The sequence below is a fragment of the Mus caroli genome, chromosome 12, assembly GCF_900094665.2.
Source record: "Mus caroli chromosome 12, CAROLI_EIJ_v1.1, whole genome shotgun sequence".
Lineage (NCBI taxonomy): Eukaryota > Metazoa > Chordata > Mammalia > Rodentia > Muridae > Mus > Mus caroli.
Window position 1 is genome coordinate 47,979,342 of NC_034581.1, and position 10,800 is coordinate 47,990,141.

At 43.6% G+C, this 10,800-nt stretch overlaps 2 non-coding genes across 2 annotated transcripts; one reads left to right on the forward strand and one right to left on the reverse strand.

Annotated features, from left to right (window-relative positions):
* Positions 1 to 7,269: 7,269 nt before the first annotated feature.
* On the forward strand, positions 7,270 to 7,376 carry LOC115032901. The gene has a single exon (XR_003838549.1). It is a non-coding gene; the product is annotated as a U6 spliceosomal RNA (small nuclear RNA).
* A 591-nt stretch (positions 7,377 to 7,967) lies between these two features.
* On the reverse strand, positions 7,968 to 8,074 carry LOC115032900. Its single transcript, XR_003838548.1, has one exon. It is a non-coding gene; the product is annotated as a U6 spliceosomal RNA (small nuclear RNA).
* Positions 8,075 to 10,800: the final 2,726 nt, after the last annotated feature.

Genomic DNA, 10,800 nt, shown 5'->3' on the forward strand with positions numbered 1-10,800 from the left:
GAGGCCAGCCTGGTCTACAGAGTGAGTTCCAGGACAGCCAGGGCTACACAGAGAAACCCTGTCTCGAAAAACCAAAAAAAAAAAAAACAAAACAAAAAAAAAAAAACCCAAAACTGGGCTTGTCCAGGATTTGTGATCTTAACTGAGATTGCTACTACTTTTGGCTTTTCACTGGTGTCAAACAAAGCTAGAACTCTAAGGAGCTGAATCCTCTGTCTCTTTATTGGTAAGAACCAAAGTAAGCAAAGAGATTAAAAGCAGCAATACAATATATAATAGATGCTCAACAATTTGTGGTCATGGGGATCAACTGGATGACAGAAACTATTCTGGTGTCCTAAAAGCTCACCAGGGTTTTAGAGCATAAACACTTATGACCTATGCTATGCCTGATGTGACAAATGGGGTTGTCATCTTATTTTTACAGGATGCTTTGAGCTTAGAGATATAGACATTCCCAAGGTCTTGGTGAGGTAGCTCCCTAGATGTTCAAGCTGTGAGGAGAACAGGGATCTGCAGTGAAGTGGAAGCAGCTCTGCACCACGCCCTGGGCACACACTCCTGTGCTCTTAACTGTTGTCAAAGTGAGCGGGTGAACTGTCCATCTGTCCTCTCCAAGAGACTCTGTGAGGAAATAGTGTGCACAAGTAAAACATGGTTTCATGGTTCAAAAAGGATTTTCACTGGACAATGAGACTAAAAGAGGTTGTGATCACGAGGGAGCTGAGCAGAGGAGAATTTGACATCCAAACACATGTGACTCGTATACTTGGTCTCAGCAATGAGTAAAATATGGTCTTGTATTTCATTCTCTAAGTATTTTCTCTTCTCTGTATTAACGGTCAGCTGAAATTACCTGCTCTTTCATTTGCATATCTTCTCATTGTTTATCTCTTCTACACAGGAGAACTCTGGGAAGCAAGAGGTTGAGGGACTGGGTCATTGCTCTACACTGGTGCCAGGAACACTGAGAACTTTGTAAATAAAATACTATCACTTGGAAAGTAGGCAGTTAACAACACCACAAAGTTACATAGATAGTTTTCAATTCAACTTAACTGAAACTTCTCCAGTCAGGATGTCTACCAACTATGAGGAATCGATACATATGTAGCAAGAGGATACAGATAAAGTTCCAGAAACCAGGGTTTTACTGTTTAAAGCAGTGAACCCCTTGGCCATAGACATCAGCGATCCAAGTTTTCCTTATTTAAGCAGAGTGCTGTGCAGTGTAACTGGCAGTTTCTAGTGAGATTTAGGATCAAGTATACAGTTGAAATGCGCTGAAAAATGAATACACTATATGCTGACTGACATGAAGAACCTTCCATCATTCCAGAAAGTTCCCTTGTAGTCTACACACCATTTTCCCCTTTAACCATTGACATTTCAATTTCTATTATCATTAGGTTGGCTTTGCTTATACATAGACTTTAGCATAGCTAGCGTAAACATTTTTAATTATTATTTTTATTATTTTATTTATTTACACCTCAAATTTTGCCCCCCTGCAGAGTTCTTTACTCCCCTTTCCCCTCCCTTTGCCTATGAGAGGGTGCCCCCTGCTCCTGTATTTCTCCTTCCCAGTCTGTATAAGGTTAGGAACATCCTCTCCCACTGAGGCCAGACAAGGCAGTCCTCTGCTACATATGTGCCAGGGATCTCAGACCAGCCAGTGTATGCTCTTTGGTTGGTGGCTCAGTCTCTGAGAGCCCCCATGGGTCCAGGTTAGTTGACACTATTGGTCTTCCTATGGGGTTGCCACCACCTTTAGTTCCTTCAATCCTTCCCCTTACTCTTCTATAGGGGTCCCTGACCTCTGTCCAGTGGTTGGCTGTAAGTATGTGCATCTGTCTCAGTCAGCTTCTGGTAGGACCTCTCAGAGGACAGCCATACTACATACACTCTTCTCTGCAAGCACAACGCAGCATCAATAATAGTGTCAATGAAAGACCCACAAAATAAGGACTCCCCCATGTTCTGACTCAGGAGAGGCAACACACCAAATCACTCACGAGAAACGGTCTTGATGCAAACCGCAAGAAGACTTTTATTCCAGGTGCACTCTGGGGCCCACAGTCGTACACCATGCAGGGGTAGAGGACCATGTGGGCCCCGAGTAGCTGGGAGAGCAGGTATTTAAAGGAAGAAACCACAACTCAAGGGGGTGGGGAAGGAGTTGTTGGAAAATACCAAAAATACCAGTTAAGAGTAGCAAGTAAGTGGAAAGTTGAAAGGAATAATACCTGGTAATTGTGTGGTTATTTCTCAAGACAGTTTCTATGAGCCTCTAACAATAGCACATTTGCATAGCGGATTCCAGGAGTGATCAGAGTGGCTTTTCTTTTAAACAAACACTCCCTGAACCCAGGAATCGGGTGGGTGAAGGAATGTCACTATCTGTTTTATGATTAGCATGCCTTGGAGCATTGAGTCACAAAGGTCACATTCTCAAGCCTGGGCCTAAAGGTCTAGTTTTTTTGTTTTTATGTTACACTTTTTCATCAGGACTTGGTGCCTGCCCATGGGATGGATCCCAAGTTGGGTCAGTCACTGGTTGGCCATCCCTTCAGTCTCTGCTCCATTTTTGTCCCTGCATTTCTTTTAGACAGGAACAATTCTGGGTTGAAAATCTTGAAGGTGTGTTGGTGTCTCCATCCCTCCACTGAAAACCCTGTCTGACTACTAGAGGTGGTCTCTTCAGGTTCTATCTCCCCACTGTTGTGCATTTTGTTTAAGATCACCCACATTGACTCCTGGGAGCCTTAAACACTTCTTAATTGCATTTATTTATGTAGGCTAGGTAGGATTTATGTATGTAGGGTTTGGGGAATACCTGTGCCTTGTGAGAAAGTCAGAAATTGGTTCTCTCCTCCCACCTTGTAGGTCTCAGAGAGAGCTCAGGTTATCAGGCTCAGTGGCAAGTAAGCACCTTCACTTGCTGAGTCATCTTACTGGCACATGTGCATAGACTTTCATGAATAGACTCATGACACAAACCTCTCCCACTTGTCTTCTTTTGTGCACCACACCTGTGGAACACATTCATTCTGTGCACATCAGCAACAGGCTTCTTCTTATGGCTGAATAGCATTCCATTGTATCCGTATGTCACAATCCATCTTTCCCCACATTATACAAATCTATGGATTTAAGTATTAATTTCTCCTGTATAAATAGAAATTAGAAACTGGTGGATCCCAATATGTTTCCCTCTGTAAGACTTCCCACTTTTTTTTTTTATTGCTGTGATAAAATACTCTGGCAAAAGTAATTTCAAGAGTCATTTACGTATACTCATAGTTCAAGGTACAGTTGATCATGGAAGGAAGTCTGGGCAACAGGAACTTGAAGTAGCTGGTCACATGACCTCCACAATGAGGGGAGAGGGTGAGTGTTGGCTTGCAAGTGCTCAGTTCACATTAATATATATCACAACTATTATCAAGCTAATCCCACACAGGAACGTCAGATGTCCACCTTCCAGTGACTCCTGACTATGCCAAGGTGATAATTAGCATGAATCTTTGCACAGGAAAAGCTAAACAGTTCTTCAAAAATGTACCAGCTCTCCTCTCTCCCTCCCTGACAGTGTCCACCCATCACCTAAGAGCGCTAGATGCTCTTCAGAGTGGCCTGAATTTGTTTATTCTCGGGTTTTGTCATTTAGTACTGTGAGAGGGTATTTAGCAGACATGAGCAATTTTCTGAGGACTAACCTGTTGAATTTGTTTCCATTTTCAGGGGAGGCATTTATATATCTTTTTCCATTTTCCCTTTTTGTTTCATTGTGATTTTCATTTGTTGTACTTTTGCTAAATATTTGTCTAAACCTTTTGCCCATTTAGATTTATTTTCTCTTATGTGTATGAGTGTTTTGCCTGTATGTATGTCTGCCTGTGTTCCACAATGTACCTGGTGCCTTCAGAAATCAGAAGAGGAGTCAATTGCCTGGAACCGGGGTTTCAGATAACCATCTGTGGGCCATCAGGTGATTGCTATGAATGAGCCTGGGTCCTCTGGAAAAGCAACCAGTGCTCTTAACTGCTGAGCCTTTTTTCCAGCCCCATCTTAATTTATTCTTGATACATTTCTGATGATGGGTTCTGATTATTCTCTTGAGTTTTGTCTTGTATTACAGTTTGACTCTGTTTATGATAAAGACCAGTTTGACAAGTTTTTCAGAGATCCTACTTTCTGTATTCTATCTTAGAACTCTTTGTTCACCCTAAGGTTGCAAAAAATTCTTTCCTATGTTTTCTTCTATAATCTCTATCTCAAGTTAATTTTTCACTTGAAAGAAAAGAAAACTAAATCTTACCCACATACTTTGGAGTCCTCAGAAGTACTGAAAATCAGTGAGATTGGTAAAGGTGCTTGCTATCCAGCCCAATGAATCTAGGGTTTTATCCCTAGAACCTACTTGGTAGAAGGAGAAATCCAACTCCTAGCAAATTGTCCTCTGACTCCAACACACATGCAAAGGAAATAAATAAACAATGCAATAAGGGCTGGTGATATAATAAGATGGCTCAGTGGGTAAGAGCACCTGACTGCTCTTCTGAAGGTCCAAAGTTCAAATCCCAGCAACCACATGGTGGCTCACAACCATCCGTAATGAGATCTGACTCCCTCTTCTGGAGTGTCTGAAGACAGCTACGGTGTACTTATATATAATAAAAATAAATAAATAAACAAAACAAAAAAAACCCAATGCAATAAAAATATTAAAAGAAGTACTAAAACCCATGTAACCTCGTGGGGATGTTGAAATAAAAATCATTTAATTAAATTAATGCAAGTTTACTGACCTAGACCTTAAGTTGGCTTGATTCCTTCAAACAGCTGAAAAGTTAGTTTATGCAAGCAAAGGGAGGGGTGGGGAGAGGTGAGGTGAGAGGGAGGGTCTCGGAGGAGAGGAGGGAGGGGAAGTTGCAATCTCGATGGAAAGTAAATCAATAATTAATACAAAATTATCATAAAAGGCAGGCTAATAGAAAGTTACACCAAAGCATTTTTAAAAAGCATCTAATTGGAAATTTTAATTCAATAGACCTGTCATTTTCATTCCTGTTTTTCCTGGGGGAAGAACAATGTTTTATTACTTTTCAAAAGTTGTTAGAAAACAACCAACTTCTTTCTTTTTTTTTGGTTTTTCAAGACAGGGGTTTCTCTGTGTAGCCCTGGCTGTCTTGGAACTCGCTCTGTAGACCAGGCTGGCCTCGAACTCAAAAATCCGCCTGCCTCTGCCTCCCGAGTGCTGGGATTAAAGGCGTGCGCCACCACCGTCCGGCTTTACGTGACTTCATAACCCTTCTTTTCTGCACATCAGAAAACCGGTGCCAATTAAACAAGTTTTAAAATTATTTTCTCATGCCAAGTTGGAGGAAAGATGGGAGGACGAGGAGAAGGAAAAGAAAGAAAGAAAGAAAGAAAGAAAGAAAGAAAGAAAGAAAGAAACTCTAGTTAAATTAAGTAGTAACATGCCTCGTCCCTCGGTAGTTCGTTTGTTTGTTAATGAATTGAGACAGTTTGTATAGGTGTTGTACAGGACTATCTTCTGAAACAAAATCCATCTTACCACATTCTGTAATGTCTACTGGCAAAAGATCATCTCAGCTGGGCTTGTTGACCCACACCTGCTCATAAAGGGGCAGGGAGGTCAGGAGACCCTTATCTGTGTATCCACCCTACCTACTGTAGTATGCGATTTTATCCATAACTAGAAGTGGCCTCGCTGAGGGGAGGGGTAGAGTCTGTAACCTGGGAAGACTAAGGGAGTGGGGTGGCTGGGTGGAGAAGTCTTCATCCGGGCTGGGTAAAGGCTTTCTAGGCGTAACTTGGGGGATGAACACCCTGGCTCTGTGAGCAATTCCTTGTTTACGTCACCAATTCCCTCCGCAGAGTGTCCTTTGGAGGACTCATCTTCTATTTGCTGCTGGAACAAGGATAGGCCTTGTCTGTCTGCTCAAGAGAAGGAATTTTAGCTGACTAGCCCAGGCTGGGCTTGTATTCACTATGTAGGGAAGTCTGCCCTTGAACTTCTAGTTCTTCTGTGTTTTCCTCTCAAGTACTGGGATTACAGGCAGGTGCCACACCACAGCCGACTAATGGTGATAATTATAAGCACACAGGAAAACCTTTGCCCAGACTTCATTCTGAGAAATACTGAAACCACACCAAACTCGCAGTTTCTGACCTTTGTCCCTCATTTTACAGCCCACAAAGCTACGATTTGAACAGCTAAGACTTCGCTGTTATTTAAAATTACAACAAATATTTCCTCCAAGTAGGTATGTTTTACACATTTGTATCATAACAGGGCTAACATGTCATTTAATATGCAGGAAAAGGAACGGAAGTACAAGAGTGACTCTGCTATTATTCTACTCCAAAGTGAGCAGTGTAAATCCTTAAATTTCCCTCTCAGGCCAAGTAGGTGGGCTTCCGCCCTTGCATCTGTGTTCCGGATGTTTGGTTACCAGGCAACGTCTAGCGCCTGCCAGACACCTGTGAAGGGGTGCGGCCTCTGGTCCCCAAGCCTCGGTCCTGGACCTAGCCGGCGCCTGCGCAAAACGTGCACAGGCCGGCGTTACCTGCGACCGGCCACCCGCGGAGAGTGGAAGGGCGTGGCCGCCCAGTCAAACTCGCGGGCCCAGGCCGGGCAGGCAGCGCCTGCTGGGAACAGACTGTAGCCCAGGCTCTAGAGGTCCTCCCCAAGCTTTTGCTACGTACTTAGAGTGATGCCGATAGTTCTGCGACCGAGTAGGGCTATGCTGGGGAGGGATCACCTGGCGGGTTGGGCACACTTCAACAGGCATTGGACCAGTGGAACACAGGTAACCAGTGTCCTGTTTTAGTGTGTGGGGGGAGTAGGTGATCGAGTCAGGGCCCTGGTGACTTAGCTGCCACACATTTTTCAGGCTCCCACACAGTCGTCGGAGAACTGCGAGCCTCCCAGCGTGCTGGGATAGCGGACTGCTAGAGAACTCACTCCCCTCCCCAGGCCTCTAGAGGAAGGCTCTTACCCAACATGCACCGCGAGCTAATTTGCATACCCCAAGGTAAACCACACGGACCCACGCCGCCAGCGCGATCCCCCTAAGCAGCAGGGGTTCATGAGCATAGCTACACAGTTTCGCTGAAAAAACTTTTTCTTTGTTCTCGGGTATACTGGGAGGCTAGGGGAAAACGGGGGTCAAAGTCACCCTAACTTAAAAAGTCAGGAATTCTTCGTCCTTATATAGTGCACGGCTAGGCACTAGGATCGTGCTCGCTTCGGCAGCACATATACTAAAATTGGAACGATACAGAGAAGATTAGCATGGCCCCTGCGCAAGGATGACACGCAAATTCGTGAAGCGTTCCATATTTTGGCGCTGCTTACTATGAAACAGATCGTTGGACCAAATTCCAAACAGTAACTTTTGACTTCTCCCTCATAGCGTCTCCAAGTCAACCCAGCGCGTCACTGTTAAATCCTATCCTAGCTTTTTACTGTATCTAGCCCCTAGTGCTTGTTTTCATCAACTAAAATCTGCTGTTATTAAATTTGGGGAATGCATCATTGGCCAGTGTTTCTTCCAGGCTACATGCAGAGGGGCGCCCAGTGAGACAGATCCTAATGGCAGACTGTTTTTTAGCTGTTACACACACTCGGGTCTACAAGCCGGGAGAGAATGAACTAGCGACGCTCCTGTTCTTTCCCTATTAGGGCTCATCAATTCATCAATGTAAATTAAAAAAAAAGATTAATAAAGAAATTCATAAACTAGAAAGTCTTCTAAGAGAAAAATGTCATTATTCCCGGGGTACTTGGGGTTTAGTATTACCTACCAGTTACCGCGAAACTCCATCTTATAAAGATATATACAATGTTGCCAGCATTGTAAACTAGAATCTCAACATTGGGTGTAAACCAATGTACTTTATTTAACACTACAGAGAGATAATAAAAATCGAGATTGCAAAATATGGAACGCTTCACGAATTTGCGTGTCATCCTTGCGCAGGGGCCATGCTAATCTTCTCTGTATCGTTCCAATTTTAGTATATGTGCTGCCGAAGCGAGCACGAACGCAGAGTCCAGCCGTGGACTATTTAAGGACTCAGAACTCCTGATTCTTTAAGTTAGGGTGATTCTGGTGCTCACGATTTTCTAACTCCTCCGTGCACCCTAAGACGAAGGAGAAGTTTTTCAGCAGAACTGTGTGGCTAGGCTCTTGAAACTCCCCTGCTGCTGAGGGAATTGCGCTGGCAGCGTGGGTCCGTGTGGTTTACCACGGGGGTATGCAAATTAGAGCCCGGTGCATGTCGGGTAATAGCCTTCCTCTGGAGGCCTAGGGAAGGTAGTGAGTTCGGGACTCTCTCCCCGCGCGGCATGCCGGGACTGAGGGCGGTGAAGCCTCTCTACTTCTGTGAGCGGGCAGCCTCCGTACCGCACAACTCTAGAGTAGGTGGTTTTACCACTTAAAAGTTCTAGGGATAAGCACATTGGAAACAGAAACTAGGGAACAAACAAAAGTCCCTAACTACCCTACCATTAGTTAGTCCTTTACTATATCTTACATTACAGCAAGTCCTTTCTATATTGTTTAATACTCAGCTCGCTCTCAAATTTACTTGATTTCAAAGATGCCATCTTAGAAATTGTCATAAAGGGCTAAACTTAATCTCACATCTTATTTAATGGCGGTATGCCTTGACTTCTATTTTCCAACGATCATTATTCGTTTCTCTTCAGGCAGTTAATTTCCTGAAGAAATAAGATACCTTGTTGTGGTATGCCTTAGATATGGTCCATTGTGTCGTTATGGATTTATGTTGCTTAATTTGTTTATTCTCCCTGTTTCTTGAAAATGTGTAGTTTTGCAGAGGCTGAGAGTTTGACTTAAAAAAAAAAATCCCTATGCAATCATGATGGTAGGGCATGCACTTGATATTGTACCTCATCAGGGTCATGTGACGTTGACATGTGAATAATGAAATCTCATGGAGTCAGCATCCTGACACCTCCATCATCAAGCTTTTACAAATCTTCCACCCAATGGTTTTAGACAATACTGATAAACATTGTTCTGGTATGTTCGTATTTAACCCTTGGTTCACGAGTTAGTAAGGGTAGAGCACGCTGGCGCAGAAAGCACAGACGTTGGCCACCAGAGAAAGGGATGACAAAGAAATGAAGAAAGGGGTGTTGATTTCTGAGGGTTGGATCATTGGATTCCATAGCCAGGTGTCTCCCAAAGTTTGAGCTAACAAATTACCTTCTTCGGACAAGATTTGAGGTGTTTGTTCCCTCACTGGGCAATGGTTCTAGAGCCCTGCGGTGCTAGTTCTGAGCCCTGGTTTCTTTCTTTCTTTCTTTTTTTTAAGATTCATTTATTTATTATATGTAAGTACACTGTAGCTGTTTTCAGACACTCCAGAAGAGGGCATCAGATTTCGTTATGGATGGTTGTGAGCCACCATGTGGTTGCTGGGATTTGAACTCGGGACCTTTGGAAGAGCAGTCGGCGCTCTTAACCCACTCTTAACCACTGAGCCATCTCACCAGCCCCAAGCCCTGATTTCTAGGGCTGTTGTCGCACAGAATTTTGTGAAATCCAGTGGATACACAGAAGGAGCCTCTCTTCCTCTCCCTCTGTTGGCATGAGTCTTGTCTGGACATTTCCAATATGTTTCCGGTCAGTGTCTTAGGGGTTTATTGCTGTGAAGAGACACCATGACCACTGCAACTGTTACAAAGGACAACATTTAATTGAAGCTGGCTTACAGGTTCAGAGGTTTAGTCCATTATCATCATAGTAGGAACCATGGCAGCATGCAGGCAGACATGGTGCTGGAGAAGAGCTGAGAGTTCTACATCTTGATCTACAGGCATCAGGAAGAGACAGTGAGCCACTAGGCCTGGTTTGAGCTTCTGAGACCTCAAAGCCAGTGACAAATATGCTCCAACAAGGCCACATCTCATAATCGTGCCACTCTTTATGGACCTATGGGGGGCATTTTTATTCAAACCACCACAGTCAGTCTATACAGTTATTGAAAGACTCATCTGTTTTTTTTGTTGTTGTTGTTTGTTTGTTTTGTTTTGTTTTTCGAGACAGGGTTTCTCTGTGTACCCCTGGCTGTCCTGGAGCTCACTTTGTAGACCAGGCTGGCCTCGAACTCAGAAATCCACCTGCCTCTGCCTCCCGAGTGCTGGGAGTGCACCACCACGCCCGGCAAGACTCATCTGTTAAGTGAATCTGCCAGGGTTATTCAAACTAAACATCATCTTTACTCTTCTATCTCTGTCACACAGCTAGCTGCCTTTGTTGCTTTGTTCCCCACAGACTCTTGTCTTTCCTTACAGTGTTTTCCTGTTTCTTTTTTCCCATCCTGCAACCCTCCCGTCAATACTGCATACATTACACTAAACATGTTTACTCAGTATTAGGCTTTTGCTATAAATTATGTTCATGTCTTACACTACACATTTGCAATATTATAATACTTTGGCTTCTGATGAACTCAAAATATGTTTAAGCTGGGCGTGGTGGCACATGCCTTTAATCCCAGCACTTGGGAGGCAGAGGCAGGCGGATTTCTGAGTTTGAGGCCAGCCTGGTCTACAGAGTGAGTTCCAGAATAGCCAGGACAAAAACAAAAACAAACAAAGAAAATTGTTTAAGATACCACATTAACCGTTTAATTTTTAAAATCTTGCTCTTCTACCCTAAAATATATGTGATCAGCCAGTCTTTTCATGGGAAAATACTGGTTTTTATTACATCTTCTAAGAGACATTTAGGAAAG